The 23,821-nt window shown below is 43.7% G+C and overlaps 1 protein-coding gene across 2 annotated transcripts in view; it reads right to left on the bottom strand.

Annotated features, from left to right (window-relative positions):
* The window catches only part of LOC139612988 (transcription factor HIVEP3), a 38,225-nt gene extending 17,640 nt beyond the window's left edge, over positions 1–20,585 (bottom strand). The window contains exons 1-2 of one of the 2 annotated variants that reach the window (XM_071469208.1): positions 20,309–20,585; positions 767–812 (exon numbers count right to left, since the gene is read on the bottom strand). The gene's annotated coding sequence lies outside the window, so the exon portion shown is untranslated. The remainder of the gene's footprint in view (positions 1–766; positions 813–20,308) is intronic. The other variant, XM_071469207.1, reaches the window with a different exon arrangement.
* Between the last annotated feature and the right edge of the window lie 3,236 nt (positions 20,586–23,821).

Raw genomic sequence — 23,821 nt, 5'->3', positions numbered from 1 at the left:
CTTGCACTCAGAGATTTTAATAATACCCCTGGCAGAGGAGAATCTGCTCTTTTGGTGACATAATCAACTGAAAAAACAAAGTGACCACAACCTGGACGGAATTGCAGGTTGCTGGGTTTCCACGTCCAGAAACCTCACAGATGGAAATGATCGTTTGATCATTGTGGTCACTTAGTTTGACAGTTTTAATTATATAGCCCAAAACCTGTGATTGGAGAGGAACTCCGTAGACCCTCTACTCTGATGAAAGATTCCACTAAATTTTCATAAACTCTTAGGGATCCAACTTCCAGGACAGCTATGCAATAGGTGTCATATACACAGTCTTAGACTGCAACAGACTTTCCAACTTTAAACATATCTGTGATTTAATGTCCATACAGTTCAGTGATACCCTGTGAGATGCTAAAAAATCTCAGGTATGTTGTCCTAAACCAGTGAAAAAGAGACTTTGACACTGACATAACAGACAAACTTAGAGCCTTCAACTAACTAAATACTCCTCTGGTTGCTAAGGTGCTAGATTACAATGTACCAAATGGCAAACTTTGCAATAAGAAACTATCAAATGTGTACACAATTCCCGACAACTAGGACACAGTTGCAATAACTAAATGACTAATTTGCTTTACCTGACAAGTAAAGTAATAATAAGGAGGGAACAAGAAGGGGGAGAAGACTGAGGGGAGAGATGAAGACAGAGAGGAAAAGAAAGTGAGGGGAGGGAGGTGCAGAGGGAGAGAGAGAAACAGACAGTTTAGATTACCTGACAGAGCAGTCTGGTCTTCCCCCTCAGAGACGCTTCACAGGCACTGTGAGACAAGTAGGGAGAGCCAGAGAGTGAGAGCGGATATGACTGTTTGAGTGGGTGTGTTGCAGAGAGAGAGAGAGAGAGAGAGAGAGAGAGAGAGACTGGGGGTGAGGCAAAAAAAAGGAATGATGGAGAGAGAGGGAGAGAGGAAGACACTAAATGAATGTTTCCACTGTACAAATGCAAGGGGAGGAGGAGGAAGATGTGGTAACAGAAAGAAACTAAAAGCGACTCATAATCTTGTGCCATGAGTAATATTTCAAAAAAATAAAAAATAAAAAATAAAAAATCACATCATCGTCTCTAAAACCACAGTAACAACATCAGCTGCCATGTGTCTTATTGCAAATGCAAACAAAGTGCATGACAAACCAGGGCAGTGACACCAAAGATGTGCACCTACACACTCAGGACAGGAATGTCTGTTACTGCTTCTTTAACTCACAAACATGCAGTGGCGGTGGCACACTGCCGATAGATAGGATTACAGACAGGTCTTACGCGGGGTTTTCCCCCTGCGACACAGAACCCTTGAGGCGATACCTTGCAATTATCACCTCCTCATCAGCAAAGTTATCTCATTGTAGTGGTGCGTGACGGAGAAAAAAAAAAAACCCAGCACCCTTCTCCCTAAGAGACAAACCCTCTGCCAAGATGAACATGTCTCTTTATGTACACCCTCCAGTTCCAGCCAGAGTGCCACTGTGCTGCATCTGTAAATGAATTCCAGAGTGGCATCCATTCAAGCAAGCCCCCGCATTACGCAGGACTCAGGCTAGGCCTATCAGCAGTGCAACACGAGAGAGAGAGGGAGAGAAACAGAAAGAGAAAGAGAGAATTGAGAATGAACGGAGGTCCTGCTGTTCCATAGAGCTTTGCCTCACTAGCAGAGCACAGGAAGTGTGAGTCACACACTCTAAAATAAACACACTCGCACAGTGACGAGCCGGCACATAGAACGAGCGGATGGCTGGGCTACTGATCAGAAGGCAGGCAGAGGGAACATGGATCCTCACAGGCCAGCGACACGTGGTGGCCTGGTGGGACTCACAGCCAGATGACAGGATGCAAAGGAAAAGATGGTTCTCTGCTTCTCGAACTGCTCTTTCTTTTTTAACCTCCTCTATTATACACCTGCTTATTTGCTCTCTATCAAATCTCTCATTTTTGTTTTCCTCTCCTCTTCCCGTGTGCTCTTCCTATATTATCCAGATGTTCCCCTATTCCTTCGCCTCTGCTCTGTGTTTCCTCTCTTATTTTATTTGGTTCCAGTCAATAGGAGTGTTGTTCGCGACTTGGTGATTACCCCTGGCTCCGTGCGCCTGCTGGCTGACTGCTGCAGGGGACTGTGCTGCCCTGATGCTGGGCTACTCTCACAGGCTGCTGGCTTCACTGGCCGAGGCACTGTATTGTGTCTGCCTGAATGTGCTCATTGTCACCCTTTACAGCACACACCTTCTATACTGTACTTCCCTGTGAGGGACCTTCACCCATCCGTCATCCCTTTGTCCTCTGTTCCTCAGACTGAGGGGTTCTGACGGGAAGGTGGTGGGGGGAGCAGAGGCCTGGGAACAAAACTGCCACTGTGGTGATGATTGACAGGAAAGTTGCTCTACACAGACGTAACGATTAGCAAGGCCGGGGACCAGGCTGCAGACACACAGTCTGGTTAGAAGCTAGAGGGAGATAGGAGGTGTTAAGTTGAACAGCCTTGCAACCAGTAACAGAGAGGACAATGTTTTTTGAAGACTTTGATCAAAATAGGAAATGCAACAATTGTGAGGGTGTGAAAGTAAGCATTTATGGTGCTATAATAAATGGTAACCATATGCTACTCACTGGCCCAAATCATGTCAGGCTCACATTATGCAAAGCTGTTTTCATTTACAGTAAATGGGAACAAGAGCTCCCCTGTGGTATGGTCACATGAGGCAATTTCATGTATACGACACACCTACATACAAAATATAATGGAGAGGCAAGCAACACCTAAAATGCAAACATCATGCTTTATAAGAAACTTCATGTTGTTTTGGAGCAGCCACAGACTATAATTTCGACCAAATGAGTGGTTTGCACATTTACAGACAACCATACAGATGACATATTTTTGGACTTTCATCCCATAAACTGCAGACAGAGGCAGTAAAATGGGCAAATTTGGGAGTATTCAGAGAGGGTTCTCTCTGTTCTGAGGGCAGATTATTTCAGACGCGTGGTCTTGTAAACTGACCCCCCTCTGTCCACATGACTGTGGTATTATGATAGAAACAAGATCCATTTAAAATGGGGAGCCACCTTAGTGTATAAAAGCCACTGTGGCTCAGTGTTGCTCTACCCATTTGCATTTATTTGGAAAAAGAAAAAACCTGGGTGCAAAGAAGACATCCATCGAACAAAGTGGGCTGAGTCATCTGGGACCAGCATGTCAACGCACTAAATCTATTCATTACTCGAGTAAATGTAACTGGATCATCACTTCTTTTTCACAATCCACCTCAAAATAAAACTTACATAAAACTTAAACACGTCTTATCCTGTAACATAATGTTTAACCTCTCCCATGCTACAACTACATCACTGGTTTGATAAAAGACCCTGAGAAGTGAAACATCTGTTGATAGTCTTGACTGGCCGGCACCAGTTAAGTGTCCACACAGTAATGAGCGTGTGCTATTGAGCAGGCAAGTGATACCGTATTCTGCAGAGCCGAGGAATGACAAAATATTTTTCATACTCGTGCCAGTATGATACCTGTTCTCCAATACTGATCTAAAAACAGTTTTTGAAGACTGCTGACTGTAAACTTTTGTACAAAAACCTTGGTTTGAGTCATGGTATTAGTGTGGCTCAAGCAGATCCCTTTAGCCTAGCCCTGGTGGCGTGGGCTTCAAAATAACAAAATATTCCAACTTTCAGTTTAATGCCTTTAACTGAACTGAACACAAAGGAACTTTGGCTGGATAAAATTAAGAACAGAGTGATGGATTAAATCAGTAAAGATCTAATAATTCAGTCGGTCATAAAAAATATTGAAGTTCAACAACCAAGTCGAGCAGTATTACTCTATACGCTATACTCAGTGTCAGCGCAAAATAAGCTAAAAACTTGGTTTAGGAATTCAAGTACACGTATGTACATCTATTTTCACACAAACAGATATAATACAGCTGATGGAGCGTGGTCTAAGACATGCAACCAACCACCCAGCTAATGGAGTCGAGCATGCTAGTCTTTTGTTAATGCCAATCGATATGTATCCTCAGCAGATGTGATATCTGATCCTGTAAAACACTGAAAGACTGACCACCCTCTCTTTCACTCAGCATCTTTTTTTTTTTTACTTGAGGGGTTTTTCTGCCTCTCCTTTTTCTATTTCTCTGTATTTCTCACACAGAGACACACAGAAAAGCACTATTCCTTCTTTGCAGCCACTCTCTCCCCATTTAGCTCTCAATTTCAGCCTTGCAACACACTCTCATTATCTTTTCCTTTTCCATGGTGCTGAAGCATTAATAAGCGCCACTGTCTTTATATGCAGCAAAGTAAACGTCATGTATATTATGAGGAAGGCTACCAGGAAATCATGTCTCCAGGGTTGCTCTGGGTAGTGATTATGGAAAGTAACTCAGGCCTGAGTAAAGTCCCAGATTGTTAAGCAATACCATATATAGAGCTGATATATCATTAGCAATTTGCAATGGTAGTGTAAACCCAGCTATTATAGTTATACAGTATTAGTATTTTCTGAGTTTTAAAAATTGGGTTTGATTGTGTGACTGTGTCAAAGTCAAAATGTTCTAGTGACATGAGACAAATAAATGAGAGACAGCAGCAGTGAACAAAGCCTCTGAGGCCTTGTGCAGAGTTAGTGTAACAGAAATGAAACAGATACTGAGTGTCCGTCAAAGAAATTTCATCTGCCTCTGGACAGCTCAACACCAAATATCAAAACACAGCACAAGTGGTGTGCAAATGAAATAAAAGAGTGACAAAGCATAGGGGATGCTTGGTGTGAGGGGGGGCTAAATATAGAAAGAGGAACTGACATTTTCAAAAGCTGTCCTCCCTGCACCCACAAGTTTCACTGATGCGTGGATGTCAAGATCACAGTGCAAATTCTCCCACGCAGCTTACTGTACCCGTCGTTCACACTCTGCAGCTTTATATTTGTTCTCTCAGTTGTGGTGCAACTGAAAAGAAAGGGCTTGAGGCAAACCTGTGATAAGATGAACGTCTTCAGTTAATTGACTGGAGACGGGACAAACACACAGCTCACCAGTAATACATTTATATGATGTGAAATCCTTTCATTAAGTAAATGAATGCTAGATGCTGGATAGAAAGATTTGTTACATCCAACAACGAACTCTTCAACTTTCTTTACCCCAGATTTAGAAATCAGTTTCTACAAGCTGGTCAAGGACAAATGTCATTTTACAACAGCAATCATTTTAGTGCAGTTATTTCTGTTTTTGCTGAAGTATCTGTTTTTCTATGAAGTCACCCATGTGGATTCCTCCCCAGTGATAGCAAAGCCTGTGATAGTTCCTCTTTCTGCAGCTGCTGTACTGCATCCTGTGTAAGGCTGCAGCAGGTACAATGAGTGCTGCTGTGGCACTATACACGACCTGGTGCCATGCCTTATCTGCACATCTCAGTAACTTGTGACTATGTTAATCTTGAGCTGTTAAGGTGGAGATGCTGGTGCTTTTAGTGCTGCCTGCACAAACACAGACACAGGGAAGAGTCAACAGGTGGAAGCTCAGCCTGAGTGTGTTTAAACATGAGGACCAGGCCGCAGAATGTATCAACACGGCCTCCGTCCCCCGCCTTCCTCTCCCGGCCTGGCAGAGGGGCACCCTTCTGATCAGGGAGTTTACTCAAAGCCAGGCCAGTCCAAGTAATTGCTACCCGCAGTGACAAACAACTCCATTCAGCCTAAGTGTCGGTTTACAGTTTACTCTCCCTCCTCTGCTGTGAGCCCCCGCTGCCTATTCTGCCCGGTGCCACGCTGCCTTTGTGGCCTGTCAGCGGAGACTTTCCTCTCCATCAATACCTCGTCAGCCGACCTTCAAACCCAACGCATGTATACAAATGCCATGTGCCGTAATCTGAAAGTGAAGGTGTGTGTGAGTGCATGCGATAGGGAGAGAGAGCGAGAGGGAGAATAACAAGATTGAGGAGAAAAACAGTGTGTGCAAATGCGTAGGAGAGAGACAGAGACATAGAGAGAGACAGCTCTTGTGTATAGTTATCCTCAGAGCACAGCTCTGACTTACAGGAGTGACTCTATCTGCCATCTCAGACAATCTTATAAAAGGCCATCAAATGTGTGTGCAACCCCTATATATCTTGAGACTGCAGCTCTGGGGCTGAATGAGACAGATCATCAATCACACACGACAATCAAGTGCAGCTAAAACAGTGCCTTAGTAAATATGTGTGCTTGTGAGCAACTATGAAATGCTGAATCTACAGAATGCATGAATATACTCTGTGTCAATGATAAATTGCACTGCATGCATATACTGTAGATATCTGTAAAGAGGGATCTGGTTCTTTATTTTTGTTGCTGTACTTCATGCCCAAACAAAATCCCTGAACCCCCTGAACCCCAATATTCCCAACTTTTCCTCTGAGTATACCCTCAGTGGGCTGCTTCAGTTAAAACACCATACATTTCATCACTGATATCTAGCAGTGTCTGGTCCTGCTGATAGTTTTGGGACATTCTTCTGAGATTTTTGCCTCTAAACCAAATTAATGAGGGTGAAAAACAATATCAAAATCTATTTCCAGAAACATCTAAGTTTTGTATGAGCCTTTTTCCAATGTTTGACAATGTCACACAAAGTATACATTCTTAGTCTCCTTATTTCTGCACCTCCACGGACCTGAAGACACAGAGTTAGGGAAACACTAAAATCAACGATGCCAGGTTTGAAATGGCTGAACCCTTACATTAAGTTCATCCTGAGTAGGTAGTATGTTGAGTTGGTAATGATGGATCCACCAAAGGTTTAACGAGAACATGTTAAATCATCATTCTGCTTTCAATGTGCAAATCTTATTTTTACAGTAACAGTAGTCAGCACCAGAGAGCTAAAGAAACAGAGCCTTACTGCCCTGTAAACACAAGATCGAGAAGGATTAAGATGTCAAAACGAGTGTCAATACCTGCATGCTGCTTAGTAACAAAGCACCAGGGACAAGCAAACATACGCTGGCATCCAGTTTCTTTACCACAACTCTTGCTGCAAAGAAAAAGGAGTTGTTGTAAGAAGAAGCTATTTGCTATGACAAGTCCTGTAAGTCAGACATGGCCCACTCTACTGCAAACCAACTGGCCCACTTCGCATTACAAGACAGACAGAAATGTGTCACTGGCTGCACTTGTTGTTGCTGGGAGGTAGAGACTACTCTGGCCACAAGGGAAGGCCACACACAGCCACACCGTCTGGTTTCAGGGTAAGGTAGCAAACCCATATTCCTGCAAACACACACTGCTTCTGAATGAGATCAAATCTTAGTGTGTATATACAGTATATAACACACACCCTGTAGATGCACATTTTCCTCTCCCCTGACCACCCAGGCTGTTCAAATTGCTCTGAAGGGTAACCGAGCCCCAAGGTCACGTGACCAGCGTTAGGGGAATTAGCTGTGCATTCCTCCAGCTGTCATCACCTCGTGAAGATCTGGTTAGGGAGAAACCTGACTCCAAAAGCCGGCTCGCCACCTCTCATCCCTCCCCTCCCACCATCCTACTTGTCTTCTGAGCCGCTTCCTCCTGCCTGTGAGCCTGATCATTTGAATACAAAGCAGAGAAACAAAAGAAGTCCTTAAAATAGAGATGCCGTGGTTTTCAAAGAAGCACACTGCAGAGACAGGAGAAAAGAGAGAGAGAGACAGAAAGAGGAGAAAGACAGTAAGATGAGCAGCCTTATGGCAAGAAAGTGAGACACTGTATTGATGTAGGCTAGGTGGCTTGATACATTGATTTCCTGTTAGTTCTTGCCTGGTTACGTACGGCTGACTTGTCATCCAATACAGGTTGAAGCACTGTTCCTGAACATGCCCTAGGCTGGGATTCACTGCCTCCTTGGATCATTATGTTACCTCAGAGAATGTTTCCCCACTGGGAATGGATACTGTAAGAGCTTTCTGTCCTGCCAGGTTACTAAATAACACTGCAATCTCAGTGTAACCTCAGGTGTCACCTCAGGACTGCAGAATGGGTATCAAGCAGTTGCATGATGAATTGGCCATTATAGAGGAGAAAGCTCCAATTATCAGGTTTGATTGGGTGATATCAGTCTGCTGTTAAATATCCAATAAAGTGCACACCTGAAACCACATGCTGATTAATTTAATATTACACTTACTACATCTCACCGCAATCTCAAAGAGGTGCTTAAGGCCTTCTTATCAATCAGGATTATTGGCTAAAGAACATAGCTTTCAATTATTATTTCAAGATGATGTTTTCTAACCAAATGAGCTGCCTCACATAGCACTCTTCCCTGGTTTTAAAAAAGCAAAATCATCAGGCATGACCCAAAGCCCAGCCTCTCACATCTAATTGTTTAAATGCAGGCAGTCACGGCAAGATGTGCAGCAAAAAGGCGAGAGACACCAACATGACTGACAGAGAGGCAGGTAGCTGAGTTTCTGTGGAGAATTGCACTGGAAAGAGAAACCAATGGCTTGACACAGTTTGGTTTCACACAAAAAGGTGATGTTAAACGATCAAATTCAAAGCAGAATGCAGAATTCAAAGTTGCACATAACCAGAATATATGTAACATCAATCTGGGTTTTATGTACTGACATGTTTTTTTTTTTTTACTTCTCTGCGGTTGAGCATTTGTACCACAGCAATATTCAGGGCAGGAACATCCTTTTATGCATCCCAGGGCAAGTTTTCTGACACAGTTTCGTGTTTTTTGATGTCATTTCAATAGTTTTCATGCTTTGAATTCACTGCCTCTGTGGTCAGCAGGGTCCAATTCACCCTGCACCAGCTGATTCAGCTGTGCCTGGAGAGTGCAACTCTTGTATGGATCTCGGTCAAAACACAATAGAAAATTCTCCAAATTGACAAAATATGAATTTGTCACAGTTTTGAATTGGAGCCGGCTTTCATATTACCATGTAGAATATGAAAAAGTATATTTTTTATTCACAAAATAGCCTGTAGAGCTGCACTGCTTACTGCACAGTGTGAGTAATTTCTCTTTTATTTAGTATTTACACATATTGCCTGATTGTTATGCTCTGCTAATGTAACAGTAAACTGAGGGGTACTGAAACCACACTTGTGTTTGCCCAAGTAGTAATATTGGGAGGTAGGAGAACATATAGGAGAGTGTCTATAGCCCCTTCACAATTGAATACAGGCTGTTCATTCTGACTGTACATTCACTGTAAGCAATACGATCAACATGTTATTAAAGTTAATTTCCTAGAGAGCTGAGCAATAAGAAAAACTGAAAGGCACTTGTGGTTAACAAGCTGACAGCTGACTTTTCGTGGTCAGCAGCCTCAGATTCAGACCACTTCAGTTATTCGAACTCTCCAAGCAATTACAACAGAATAAAGTTGATTACAGTGTATAAAAACTTTTCAGTTCTCGAAACATTTTTGAAAAAAATAACGTTCAGAGAACAGCAGCATTCTAAGTAGGGTGTTGATGGTATGATTGCAAATGACAGGTAAATGTTTAATTACTAAGGGCTAATTAGAGTGAGCTTTCGGTATAGCTATGTTAACCTTAATATGATTCACCATTATATTCATAAAGGTAAATCATATTATATAATGACAAAAAAAGAGCTGCACTCACAGTAGCTCATAGAGTACAAACAGATTAAATAATACAGCAAGTTCTTAAACAAAACCTGAAACAGGCTTCCTCACATTTCCAACAAATTTCTCTGGAAGAGTAGAAATGTGTTTATAGACCATTTAAGTAGCAGATGAGGAAGTCATAAGCCTGAACCCACAAAATTTAAACAAATGGCAAGACGTGCCCTCCAGTGAGCTGCTAAACTAAGATAGGAAATCTAATCTAAAAACCAATAAAATCTAATCTGGGGACTGGTGAGTAGGATAACTTTCATTGTTGAAGCAGTCTTGACTACAAATTGTAGAAAACTCAAACTGTACATACCATCAAAATTAAACAGCGTCTGAACAAGTGCAGCAAAGTGAAAGAGGTACTATAAAGAGCGAGCTCCACAGCTGAGGTTTGTGATTAAAAAGATAGAGAAGAGGACATGTGGATCAGGATTTATTGAGTGAAAACAATTTTGTGATTTTAGGGCACACATATGCATATATGCACGCACTGACACCTAGCAGAAAATCAAACTGTCACAAACACAAGTAAAATCACATTAGACAGTTCTTGGCAGACCCGGTCTTGCCAGCCCACAGTTTTCATTTTGCTCATTGTGGTCTGGCAAGACTCAAAAGGCGGTTGGTTGCAAGAGACGTCATTTCACGTAGGCTCTCCAAAGGATGATTGACAGGTCTCGCCTTCACTCAGACATCAACATAAACCCTCCCTCTGTTTGGCTGACTACATTCTCCGTTTGTTGAATTAGTTGGTCTGTATAAAATTGCACTGACATGAAAAAATGCTTTAAAGTCACTAGTGTTGGATAGCCGCAATAGAAGTATGTTACTAGATCATATAATAAATTTCAAGAGGAGAAAGTTCATAAAGTAAAACATGTTTCATGACATCAAAATAAAGTATTTTAACACTAAGAGTCTACTACAGCCATGCTAGCAGCTATGTGAGGCGTAGGGACAGCAGGTGTTTGAGCTAAATGCTAATGTCAGCATGGTAACATGGTCATGGTGAAAATGCTAACATGCTGATGTTTAGTAGGTATCATTTACCATGTTAACCACCACAGTTAAGCCTGTTAGCGTGGTAATACTTGCTAATGAGCACTTAGCACAAAGTGAAGCTGAGGATTCAACAAATTGAAAATTTTCATTTGATGATGACACTCAATGAAAAATCATGGGATCACTAGTCATCAGAGTCCACCCTCCAGGGACCACTTATCCAACTTGTTAAGATGTTTTACTCAAAATCAAACATGTTCAACCTCATGATGGCGCCAGACAAGAAGTTAGGGGGTCTTTTGGAAACCACAAATGTCTGTACAAAATTTCATGGCAATACATCCTATAGAGAGATTCCAGTCTGGAGCAAAGTGATGGCCGACAGAATCACATGGCCATGGCTAAATATGGCTGATATTAGATAGAGGATAAAATAAATATATAGATAAACATCACGATGAGACTAAAGGCCTAGTCTGGATTCAGAAGAATAACATTTTCATAAATCTTTATACAGGCTTGTTTGAAGACACAGACTAAAGTAGTAAAGACTTGGCTGATGACAGGCAGAATACAATATAACACACTGTTCACCATGAAAAAACTGCACTGACGATAATCTGATAACACTGTAGTTACACAGAAAAGCAATAAACAGCGCATTACATAGACTGATGGGATGAAACACTTATACTCTCGTGCAAAGCAAACTGCAGTTTTCGAGTTTTACGGCACTTGAGCAGAGAGAGAAATAAAGGTTCAAACAGAAAGTCGAGGGAAAGCATTTTACTGTATCTTCCCATCTCAGCAGGCTCTGGACCTGGTCAGTGACAAACAACAGCTCACCTATGACTTGTGTTTCCGACATGCCGATAACAACATGACCAATGATGCGAGTAATAAAACACAACTATGACCAATGAAAGACAGACTGTTGCTGGAGTAGCAACAGGGACAGCTCGCTCTCACAAGACCAGAGAGACCATCCATCTCACAAGCTGACAAAGAAACATTATTCTTTCATGCTGACAAAAAAATTCCCACGGAATCCAGCTCAGGGCGTTAATGCAAGCTTTACAATCTTGGTCGTTACAATGCTTTTCATGAAGACAATTTTAAAATCATGTAGTAACACACAGAGCATCTTTCTTTCTTTTTTACTGCTGGAAAAAACGCTGTGTCTCATGCTCTTTCGCTCAAAGACAAATTGATTTCTCCACGCTACACCCTCCACCCCCCTCCTCCCTCCTCCTCGTTTCTCCAAAACTCTCGCTAGGGTTTCTCCTGATCTCCCTCTTCTGTGTAATTTAGGCACTCCCACAGTAATGGACACCCTACTCAGGGGCAGTGAGTGGGAACCCAGCCCCACTGCTCCAGCTACTGTGCTCACAAAGAATCCCAATCATCCCTTTAGTTCGTTACCCACATACTACTACAGCTCGGAGGCTCTTTTCGGTAGTGAGGCAGAGAAAGAGAGAGGCAGAGAAAGCGAGAGAGAGAGAGAGAGGCTCCTGGAGACCAAGGAGAAGGGGCGCTTGTCTCCCTGGCTGGTCACATGCTACCAGCTGTGCAGCTCCTGGTCTCCCTATGGGAGTGGGTGTCAGAGTGAAATATTGCATCCAGCCTTGAGCCAGGGATGCACCATGTGCGCACCAACAACCCCCCACCCCCTCCCCACCCTCATCACTGTCCACTGCAACCTGCCATTCAGCTGACACCTGGGCAAGAGGGGGGTGTTTCCTCAGAGGATGAGCACAGTGCCATTAAGCATATTAGAGTTTCAGAGTGTTGATGAAAAATCAGAGTCTACAGTGACTTTGCTGGGGTTGCTCCCTAGTACTGTGCTGACAGTGCAAAGCTGGGAAAAAAAGGGAGGAGAGGGACTACCTGGGTGCAAACACTGGGACTGCTGACTGTCTGAGGTTGTTGAGGACAGCAGGATTACATAATAGAAAACACTGTAACACCTTCGACTGAGGAAGAGCTTCCTACAGCATTGTCCGTCCTTCTGCCCAAAACATATGCACCCATGCCTTTCTCAGTCTAACATATAGTTTTGCTAATAGCTGCAAATCAAATTCCAAAATACATTTACATGATCCAAATATCCATCCATACATCCAGTTCATTTTAACTGAACTGTTATGTGTGTCTAACCCAATATGTGCAGGGATATGGTGTTACTCACATGACCCTGCACAGGATAAAATGATTGATGTGATGTGACCTTGATGTGCTCGGACTTTTAACAAGCTAGCCTCAACTGTTGCCTCTTTTCTCAGCTTCGCCTGCCATCCATCCCACCCCATCCATACTCTCTCCCCAAAAGGTGATGACAACCTTGGTGTCAACATCCAGAGCAGCAGAGGATAAACACACAGCCCTATGACGAGCGGCACATGCTTTTTTTTTTTTTTTTTTCATCATCTGTTTATTTTCTCAATTACGCTGGGTGAGTCTGTGTCAGCAGCTTTGGGGTTTTGCTCTGGCAAGAGCAGAAAGGAAGGGAAGGAAGGGAGGAGGGGAGGATCCTTTCCCGGGGTGCAGAAGTTTCTAGAGGAAGCAATGCCACAGATGATTTCTGTGTGTATGCCAATGGAAAACCAGCCTGTTGTGATAAGTGTGGCAAGGCGAGAGGAGAGAGAAATGTTGACGCTACAGTGTGAGAGGACATCCACAACATCGAATTGTTCTCTCCTACTTCCATCCACAACTTCCCTAACAGAGCGATTCATGCTGAGCAGCACCGTCACCTGACCATTCATCTTCAGCCGTTAATCCACCATGACAGTGTGGCAAATGTGACATGAGATTACTTCACTAAAGCTGCAGTGCATTGTGGAGCTTGAGCTTGTCTAAGATGATTCACCTACTGTCATGCCTTTTGTTTGACTATGAGGCTGCTGGATGAACAGTCTCATCAAGGATTATTCGGGTTTTCAGACAGACACCCAAATAAGCATGTAGGGCTTTGTCCTTGAACCTAGAGTCAGCAAAAAAATAATCTTACACTAAGATCAGTAGTACAGGGGTGCAAACAGCTTTTGTTCTCAGCCCTCTTAAAAGGACTGTACCAGTATGTTTGCAGGTCTTAGTAGTTATGAGAACACTGAATCTACCAAAGTAACTGTTGAGATTTCACAGAAAGACATAAACCATCAGACAAAGCTTTGTCATCTTAGCTACTCTATTTTGAGATAAAAATAAATGTTTCACTTCATTAAATAAGACAACTCTGAGTGCACACAACTATGGAAGGTATAGTGGGTCAAAGTCAGATCAGGACGTTATCTATAAACTGTGATACATGTTTACAAAGGACAGTTTGGGTGATAATTTCACCGTTTGCTTTTGTTTTCTCTTTCAAAATAATCTGCAAAACCAGTGTTTTTTCTTTTTATTTCCATGAGTCTGATTGTTTGACTGCTCTTGTTTCTTGTCCATCCTGTCCAACTGCAGCAATTTTGCTGCAAGAGCTACAAAAATGAAACAAAGTGGTAATAACTTTTCCTTAACAAAAAGATCATACATTACATTTTGACTTGATTTGAAAAAAATTTAATTCATTTTGGTGAATTACACAATTTGTTTCAAGACTCAATGGATGCTTACAGCAACAGGCAAATTATAGTACATCTAAATGTTTCTAAACACGGTGGCACAGTTTGCAAAATGGTTATCTTTTATGTAGTCTAAGTGGTTTGCAGTAAACATGTAAAATCACTGGTATGACCCTTAAATTAGGTCTTGTATTCTTGTATCTGCTCTGACAGTACACCTGCAACATTAATTACCCACACTATGACTAGTCTGACTCAACAGATGTGGACCACTGGACCACATCCTCTTCTTTCTGTGTTCTGGTCACAGTTGCTGTGTCCTTGTCTTGGTATCAAAATTTTAAAGTTTACTGCCCAATAGGGAAATTTCCATGTTTGCTAAATTTAATCAGTCATGTGCAAAATGTTTTTCAGAACTGTACCCCTGCAGTATTTATCAAGAGAATATGTGAGCTTTTGGTTTAACAAACAAACTTTAACAAACAATCTCTTGCAGAATAATTGCAGACTATGAAAGGCCTTTCCACGGCTTCGACACAGTACAGAAGTAGCGTAGAGAGATAGGTCTGGCAGTGCTGGACTAGAATATGACAGGCACCACTCTGATCTTATTGAAGTACAGTGGTAGCCTGTGTTCTGTCAAGACCAAGTTAGGAAAGTTGTCTGTAGGAATGCTCATGCAAATATTGACCTTCAATTAGGTGAAACAGACGCCCTCGCTTAGGGGCCGCAATATGGAAGCATCAGCAAAAACATTGTACACATAAACAGCGACAGAATATACATAAACATGCAGAGACATACCTACATAGTGTACACAAACACAGCTTGTGTAAATACGCCTTCCTCTGCAGTGTGAACTGACATCAAATGGAAGACAACTGCAAAACCTGAAGCTTTTTAAAGGTAGTTTTGACCTCAAACAGGATGTCAGCACAGCATCAGTAGCATCACAAAACCACAACAAAAATGAACAGTTCTAGTAGAACATAACACACACACACACGAAAATCTGTGGAGTTCTGTGCCCTTTAATAGGGTGAAGAGCAAATGACCTTCCCAAGTGATGGCAGTCGACCACACTCCTGCATAATTAACAGCGTCTAAAATGAGGTGTTCTTTATATGACCTTACCTGACAATGTCAGGGCACAGCTTGCCTACAGGGACTCAGCAGTAAATAACAAATGCATATGAATGCATAAAACCACGAGCACACATACAGACCAACTTTTCATTTTATTTTTTACATATCAGATTATTCAATGGCACCTGTGGACAGGATGATAATGACCGGATAGACTGGATGATATTGCAGGGTATGACCTAAAAGACAAAAAAGAGCATGCCCCAGAGCTCTCCGCAAGCCAACACACTTCATAGCATGAAGGCTCGCCAGGTAAGAGAGCATTCCTCAAGGCTGAACGCGGCACACCGCAAACTGACTGCACTGGGAGGGAAACAAAACATATCTGGATTCTACCAAAGGGTGTTCCAAAGATTTCACAAGATTTTTAAAGAGTGCTGCTAAAGGAGGGGATCCAGGGGTTAGTTCAACCGCTCTGCTTCGGTGACAGTGACATGGCTGGGAAAGATTGTGCTGGAGCATCGCCTGCTGCCTTGATTTGCTCAGCAGATCCGCGGTAGGGTTGGAAGGATTTTCCCCCAAAGCCCTCTTACCCTCCCACAGAGCAGAAATCCCCTCCAATCCTCGCTCGCAGTTACTGCAGGGGCACCTTACATGCTGAGACAAAGGACTCAAGAGAAGGAGGAGAGGAGAGGAGAGGAGCAAGTAGAGGAAACAAGACGAGAGGAAAGGAAACAAGAGGAAAAAGAAGGAGAAAAGAGAAAGAAAGAGGACACAAGACCAGAGGAGAAAGGAAGAGAGGAAAGGAAAGAAAATGAGAAGAGAGGAGAGGAAATGAGAGGGCAGGAGATGAGGAGGGAGGAGAGAAGAAAGAAGGAGAGGAATTGTGAGGAAGGATACAAGAGGAGAAAAGAGAACTAAGGAGGAGAGGAAACAAGAGAAGATGAGAGGAAATTAGAGGAGAGGAAGAAGGAATCCAGTAGGAAACACATCTCATTAGAAATGTTGATTAATTATAAAAGTATATTGCAGTGTTTTGCTTGTTTTCCTTAATCCTCACACACACACACACACAGACTGTGATCTGTGTGTGTGCTGAGGGGTGTGGGGTGTGGTCCGAGGGTTACCTTGGGACCCAGCGAAGGAAGGAGAGAAATTTGGAAGAGGTGGCGATCTAGTCGTGAAATATAATACCTCGCCCGCTTCACCGATCAATACACACACTAAGCACGTATCCATAGCTAATCTTTCAAGGCGATGAAGAATCCTCACCAGAGAGTCATGTGCCCAAACCTCCAGAGGGTGCAGGTTGAATTTGATCATTCAAATCTGAGTATCCACTCGTTGATAAGATAATGTACTATGAGTGTTATCGTGTTTTTTTCAAGCAGTCATCAGCTTCTCCCAAGTTTTACACAAATCTCACAAGTGAGATTATGACCAAACCCTTTCTGGACATACCTGTGGTAAGCAGCACAGAAGCTTACAATCACACTACAGCGATCACTATTACACAACAGTGACCACTGTCGAAAACGAACGCATGCACTAAAATACCATCAATGTTGATACAAGGAGAAAACAGATAGATTAGAACATATACCGAGGAGAACAATAGCAAATGTGGTCAAAATGTCATATTATGGCCTGGTGAAAAGTTGGAGTCGCTGTGATGTAATAATAAACTTGCAGCACATTTTGAGGGAGGATTGCCATTACAAACAGCAAAACCCCCGCTTGACATTTCACTTGGCCACCAACTGTGCCGAAGTGGGTAATGATTAACTCATACGAAGGGAGTGTTTGAATGAGTAACCCCTCTGTTATGCGTCCTCTTCCTGCAATACCTGCCTGGCTGTACATGTACATCATCATCTACATATACCGTTACATAACCTGGGCTGGCACACATGGATGAGGGCGGGCAGCCACATTAACATACATATACTACAGTACTGACTCTGTGCTCCCTGGAAAACACAAGGAAACTCTATCTCCATTTGAAGGGGCAGCCAACACACTGGCCTGGGTGAGAGGTTGAGCTGAAGCCAGACACTGATAGACAACCCCCCCCCCCCCTCACCCCCCCGACACACACGCTGACCCAAATGATACAAATGCAGAATCACTGACTACACAAGGCTGCGAGAGCAAATGACAGAAAGCATTTCTTCATAAAATATATATTCACAGTGCATTACAATGAGAGTGGACGCATGCAATAAAGTTATTAGGCTAGTGGGGCATTTGTGAAGTTGCCAGACTGGCACTCCTGGCCTCCATTTTGCATTGTGAGTGTGTGTGTGTGTGTGTGTGTGTGTGTGTGTGTGTGTGTGTGTGTGTGTGTGTGTGTGTGTGTGTGTTTGCATAAATGTGTATTCAAGATCTTGTTCCTGGTTCACTCTGGTCTCTCAGCACTACAGTGGGTCTATTCTTCTCTGGTGCTCCAGAGAACAGGATTAATGACCAGCAGCAGGGACATGAAAAGGTTGTGTCCACCAGCCACCAGGATTTTACAGCCTGGGTGTGTGTCACTGTGTGTGTGTGTGTGTGTGTGTGTGTTTATTTTTCTTGCAGGAGACTGATAATGCCATCTGTCTAACATGCACTCTCAAAGAAAACAAAACTTAAACATGCTCATACAAGCCATTTAATACCTCGTGTAAGCTGTTGAGCCAACAGTCATGCGTGACGCTGAGCAGGCTGCACACTGACGCGTTTGTTCGCTTTTCCTACTGTGCTATAGGCATCACACCATCCATTTAACTCTTAAGAATTTCACATCGAACTGTCACTCCTACTAGAGAAAAAAAACTGCAGATCATCTCCTGATCCTTTGCTCCAGTGTTGCTGTGGTTATCAAACCTCGTTATCTGTAGGAGGTGTGTCTGAAGGTCTTGGCAGGAACTCCACGCGACCCTCTCCCTGCTGATGGCATTTCATGCATTTAAATCAGCACAGTGCCACCTGCAAGGCTGACTCAGTGTGTGAGAGAGGGAGAGGTGGAGAGGGTATGCTAGGTGAGTGTGTGTGTATGTGAAAGCAGGGATATGGTGTATATGGTTTTGAGTGGTTCTGTGTTAATTGGAAGAAAACCGCTCTTTTCCATCTGGAGTGTTGCTTGTGCCAGGGAGAGATAGAGACGCACACACGAAACTCCCTGGCTAACTGAGTGAGGTCTTCAGTAATCAGTGTTAGACACTTAAGTTTCACTTTTATTGTACCTGAGCAAACTTATTGTGCAAGTCTACAGCTGTGATACTGAATGCCAAAGCTTTTTGTAAGGAACTGGCATTGCTAAACTGTTGACTGGTATGAAAACAGGTTCTGCGGCTATACAAATAATAGCACATTCACTTCCAGCTTCAAAACACAGTAATTATTCTTAACAAGCCACCTTCTAACATTTATGCCAATTTACAATGGTAAAAGAATATCAGTGCAAGTCAGACTAGCAGCTTCTATCCCAATCCTTGTTGAAACCATAAATGGCAGTAATCCCTAAACCCTAGATCAAATGCTTCAGGATGTCCAACAATCTTGGAAATTTGTGAGGGAATGGAGCAGCGCTCTCTTTGGGTGCCTGCTGAGCTAGCGCCTTTCTTCAGCCAGCACCACAAGTGGTCTTGATCCAGGCCAGAGCAGAGAACTGTAAGGCTGCCACTTTGTGCTGATTCAATAAGAAATAATTGCATATTGGCCCCTCTCCACTCAACCCTCTTTACCACCATGGTCTGACACTTTACTGTATTTCTGTGCTGTAAGTTGTACTACAAACCCAGAACTTGAGAAGGACACTGCAGCATTGCTTTTTTTTTAATTTTTTTATTAACATCCACATTCTCCTGGACTGGATGGTGAGTTGCATTTATTGGCGTATAGAATCTCCACTGATTGATAAAAACAACAATTTCTCAGCAGCACCTGGCTTTAGAGCAGACAGCTGTGCAACCACTGTGGTCTTCATCTACATAGAGCAACACATTTCAAGTGCTATCCCTACCTCACTTCCTGCCAAACTGGCATTAGAGCCGCAAAGAGTGCAGTGACTCTCTTATATAAGATATATTATTTATTTTATATCAGCTTTATAATTCTTCAAAAACAGCAGGCTCACGTTTTAAAGCTCACAGATAAAGACGCAGATAGAGAGACAGACAGATATATATGGTTTATAAAGAAACTATATTTGCATGATTAACGTGCCAGACAGCAGTCATACAGTCATTCATCGGGTCTCCATGCAAATTCCACACTACAATAATATTGTGATTAGCGCGCTGTGTAAAGGTGAACCCTGTGTGGGAAGTCTGATAATAAAACCACTTAAATAACAGAGGGGCTTAACTTGAGGCAGAGTGGGTGTCACTGACTGAGCAGCCGCCAAAGTAAACCTGTTTCGGTCACAACTTAGCCCATCTATCACATAACAGCGGGTGAGTACAAAAGTATGATGTCATCCTCTAAAAATCTGGCAAGTGTAGGTGTAGCCCATGAAAAATAAGTTCACAGGCCTGATCGTGAATCTTCAATTTGTGCGTATAGCCTGCGTGTGTGTGTGTGTCTGAGAGCCCGCACTGTTGCTCCCCTCCACCGGTTTGTCATTAAGGACAAACGGGGTGAATGAAGGTACATGATGAAGCATATGCTGTCAGCTGTACGCGCAGCGCCCCCGTCGCCGCTTCGGCTTAAAAATGCTGCGCGTCGCTACTGTAGTTTGGACCGCGACAGTCCACCCAAATCCTGCGCCGCACGCAGCCCGTCCTCACTATTTTTTCCACTCCATCTCTCATCATAACACACAACGAGGCAGCTCAACTTCATGTCACACTCTTGCTGTGAAAACACGGGTGGGATCCTGCCCTCAACTTCACACCATACCACTCCTCCCTCCCGGTGACAGCCACTGCAACACCACCGAGCCTAAGTCATAAACAGGCAATAATAAAAAATAAATAAATAAATTTAAAAAAAGGGTAATATTTACCAGCTTGCTACTGTACGGGCGTTGCAGCCATTTATCCCGTAGCGAAAGGGCCAGAAGTCCGCATTTCCTGGATTGTGATGCGCTGGATCGAGCTGCTCTCGGTGCCCGTGATCCTGGGGGGGGAGAGCCGGAGGGGCCCGGGGTGCTTCCCACTGTTGTGTCAGACCGGACAGCGATGCCACATTCAGCCGATCGCCACAACAAAACAACATCGCGCCCTACGCAAAGCACACTCAGCTGCTCCGCACCACCCCACACGGCAGTTTCGGTGGACACCGCCCCCCCCAGCCCCCCCCTCTCTCAGCCTCCACCAGTAGGGTGGCGCGCAGAGCCCGCCTCATGAATAATCATGAGTTGGCAGAGCCGGCGATTGGTTGAGAGGAACAGTTCCTGGTTAAGGCTATTAATTCTAATTAGCCAGGCAACCTCATGCTGTCGCTTAAATGATATGAGCTTTAGAGAGTGATGTGGGTGATCATGCACCCCCTGATCTGAGCTTTCAGCAGCAATATTTCACCCCCACACACTTAAACCACCACATGCACCCTCCTGCTATACCCCAAGAATGAATGAGTGATGCTGACATAGCATCACACACAGGGGAGATAATAATGGAGGTCAGGATGTGAGGCCACAAATCAATTAACTTCTCTTAGCTGACTGTGTCAACTGTTGCAGCATGGCAAGCAGTGTTTTGCATTTTTTTTTTTTTTTTTTTTTTTTTTGCACACATCTCAGTGTTCAGAGTACGTTCCCTGCTGCTCTGATGACCCTGTCTGTCTGACCCCATATGAGGGTCAGATACTGTAAAGGTCAGTGAGAGAAGCCGGCCTGACTGCAGCTGTGGCTCTGTAACCCGGGGATCAAATGGTGCTCTAAAGGTCGGTGAACATCAGAGCTTGCGTGTGGTGGTGACTGGCGGCACATCTCATCTTTTCAGCTCACACATCACTGTCATGGCACACAGGTAGCCCATGGAGGAGCAAAGCTGCTCTAAGGACAGTGAAACAACAAGCAACAACCAACAGCTGTCTCATGATGTGTTGTAGAGAAGAACTGGATGTAGAATAAGTAACATTTGGTCCTCTCCGCATAAGAGCGTACAGTTAGACCCACTCTTTTGTGTCTCATATTTTCAGACCTGCCTGTGCATCTGCATCCAGCACGCTGACTCTTTGTTCCCGGTGTTGAGAACAGCGCCGCAGTAAAGAGGAAAGGGAAGGAAAGGAAAGGAAAAGTGGGGGTGGGGGTGGGGGGTGTTGAAAAAGCAGAGAGGAGAGGAGAGGAGAGGAGAGCAAAGAGAGACAGTGGGAGGAAGTGAGAGACAGAGCAGGACAAGGTGGAAGGAGTGCAGGAACATGCTGTGGTGTGAGCGCTCCGTACTGCTACAATATGACTCTGACAGGCTTATGTAACCAGACTGGCCTGGCATTTGGCTCACAGCAGACGCCGGCTGCACTGACTGTTATATAACTGCATTAGCTGCTCCTCTGAGCTGGGGGAGAGCATGCGCACAGGAGAGCCCTTCACACACACACACACACACACACACACACACACACACACACACACACAGACAGACAGACTTTTAGACTTCTCTACTTCCACCTTAGGACAGAGTGACTGCATTGCACTGCAGCCAGAGTGAGAGGATGGAAGTGATTGTACACAATGAAAAAAAAAACAAAACCCTACAGGTTCATCAGTTTTTTTAAATACAAGCACATCTATTAGTGCCCACATTTTACTTGCTGGAAACAAACTATGCAATGAGTCTGACAGGCATCAGCATCTTCTCTTCCCATCACCCAGCAACAAGTTTCCCATCCTGAAAAGCCTAATTGGGGCTTAATGTTGGGTAAATGTTTCCAGTGCACATGCAGTATGCCAGCAGGGCCCAAACTCAATTAGCTCCCCTGCATGCAGCACATAATTTAATGGGTCTGGATCCCACTCTTAAAACCCAATTACACCTCAGGCAGGCATTTCCAGTCATTCTGTCAAAGAGGTGGTCAGGGATGCACAATCCTCTCGCAGAACAATGCTTATCCAAATCAGCATCAGGAGCGGCTGCACTGTTCATTTAATGTAGTCGTAAGCACTGAAACAAAGCTTAAAAATTGTGATGACTCACACAGAGAATTACCTTATTATTGACAAGCGAATGCAAAATGCAGCTAAACTCTGACATTTCCCAGCTTATGTGGGAACAGGCAAGTGGAGATTAAGGTCAGGGATAACACTGCAACTGATAACCATTGTTTCAGTCAATCTGCAATTAAAAATCCCAGGATGCCTAACCAAGCGTGGCTGCAGAGCTACACTAAGTGGTTCATAATCAGCACTTTACAGCCTCTGATCTCTTATTACAGCGACAAATTGCATCTGATGATAGCAGAGGAAATGAAGGTGGGATTTATGACACTGGAGCCAATGGCCAAAGACGGAGAGTGTCTTAAATCTACCCTAGGAGAAAAATTGAGTTCACATTCGTACACCTGATGATAACAGGTGGAAATAAAAGCGCGATTTATGACGCTTAGCTAATTTGTTCTCACACGCTGTTGGCTGTGTTCAGAGGCCGTTAAATTTCAGACGGGGCTAATGGAGGAACAGTGAGGAGCAAAGAGTTCTTCAGTCTCATGAAACTCCGTCTGGTGCGTTTATATAATAAACACTTCAATCACTCAAAGAGAAACGGAGGAATGAGCGGGTGAGTTTACAAGACTGAGGGCAGTTCTTAAAAAGAGTAAAGACTGGGATGCTGTTTAGTCCGGCCGCAGTGATGAAACTGAAACAATTGAAATCAAAACACCAGAGGTTTGGAGGAGATGCTGCCTGTCTGTTTCGTTTCCATCACATCCTGGTTTGGTAGCGAGCTCACTGCAATGTCTGTGTGTCTTTTGAAGCCGATGATTGCACAAGACTCGATGGACACTTCCCCCTCCTTCCCATCCTACCTCCTGTGCGTGTCTGACCCGTGAAGTGAAACCATGTGTCAGGACAGTGAGCAGTGCGAAGAGACAAGGCAGGACTCCCACTCTGCAAAACATTCACAGAGAGTTTATACAGGAAAGACAAGGCTTATGACTTTCAGCGGTGCAACTTAAGGAGTGTTCCGAGTCTTTATTTTCTCTGCTACACGTGAAGAAAACGAGAATTCAGTCTCACAGCTACACTGTGACACAATCCATCAACTCAGGATTGTCTTGGACAGGCTGAGCGAGGGGTGGTGTTGTGAGGGTGGAAGTTGACAGGAGGTAGTGTGTCCTGAGCGGTTCCAGACAGTGCCAACTGGATTGAGTGACTGTAGCAGCCAAAACCAACATGTCCCGTCTGCCAGCCAGGCAAGAAGGAAATAACACAGTAGAGGCTGTAAGCACAGGCGCACACACTGCTCTGTTGTCGTACCAGCACAAGAGACAGGTCACATACATTTACTGCTGCAGTTGACAGTTAGGAAAAAGGAGTGAGATCTGCTCAGAGCTACACTGTTCTGTCTACTCGTACCCT

The sequence above is a fragment of the Trachinotus anak genome, unplaced genomic scaffold (assembly GCF_046630095.1).
Source record: "Trachinotus anak isolate AG129_WGS33_773 ecotype Australia unplaced genomic scaffold, CSIRO_AGI_Tana_v1 ptg000032l, whole genome shotgun sequence".
Lineage (NCBI taxonomy): Eukaryota > Metazoa > Chordata > Actinopteri > Carangiformes > Carangidae > Trachinotus > Trachinotus anak.
This window is presented reverse-complemented; position numbering and strand designations above follow the sequence as displayed.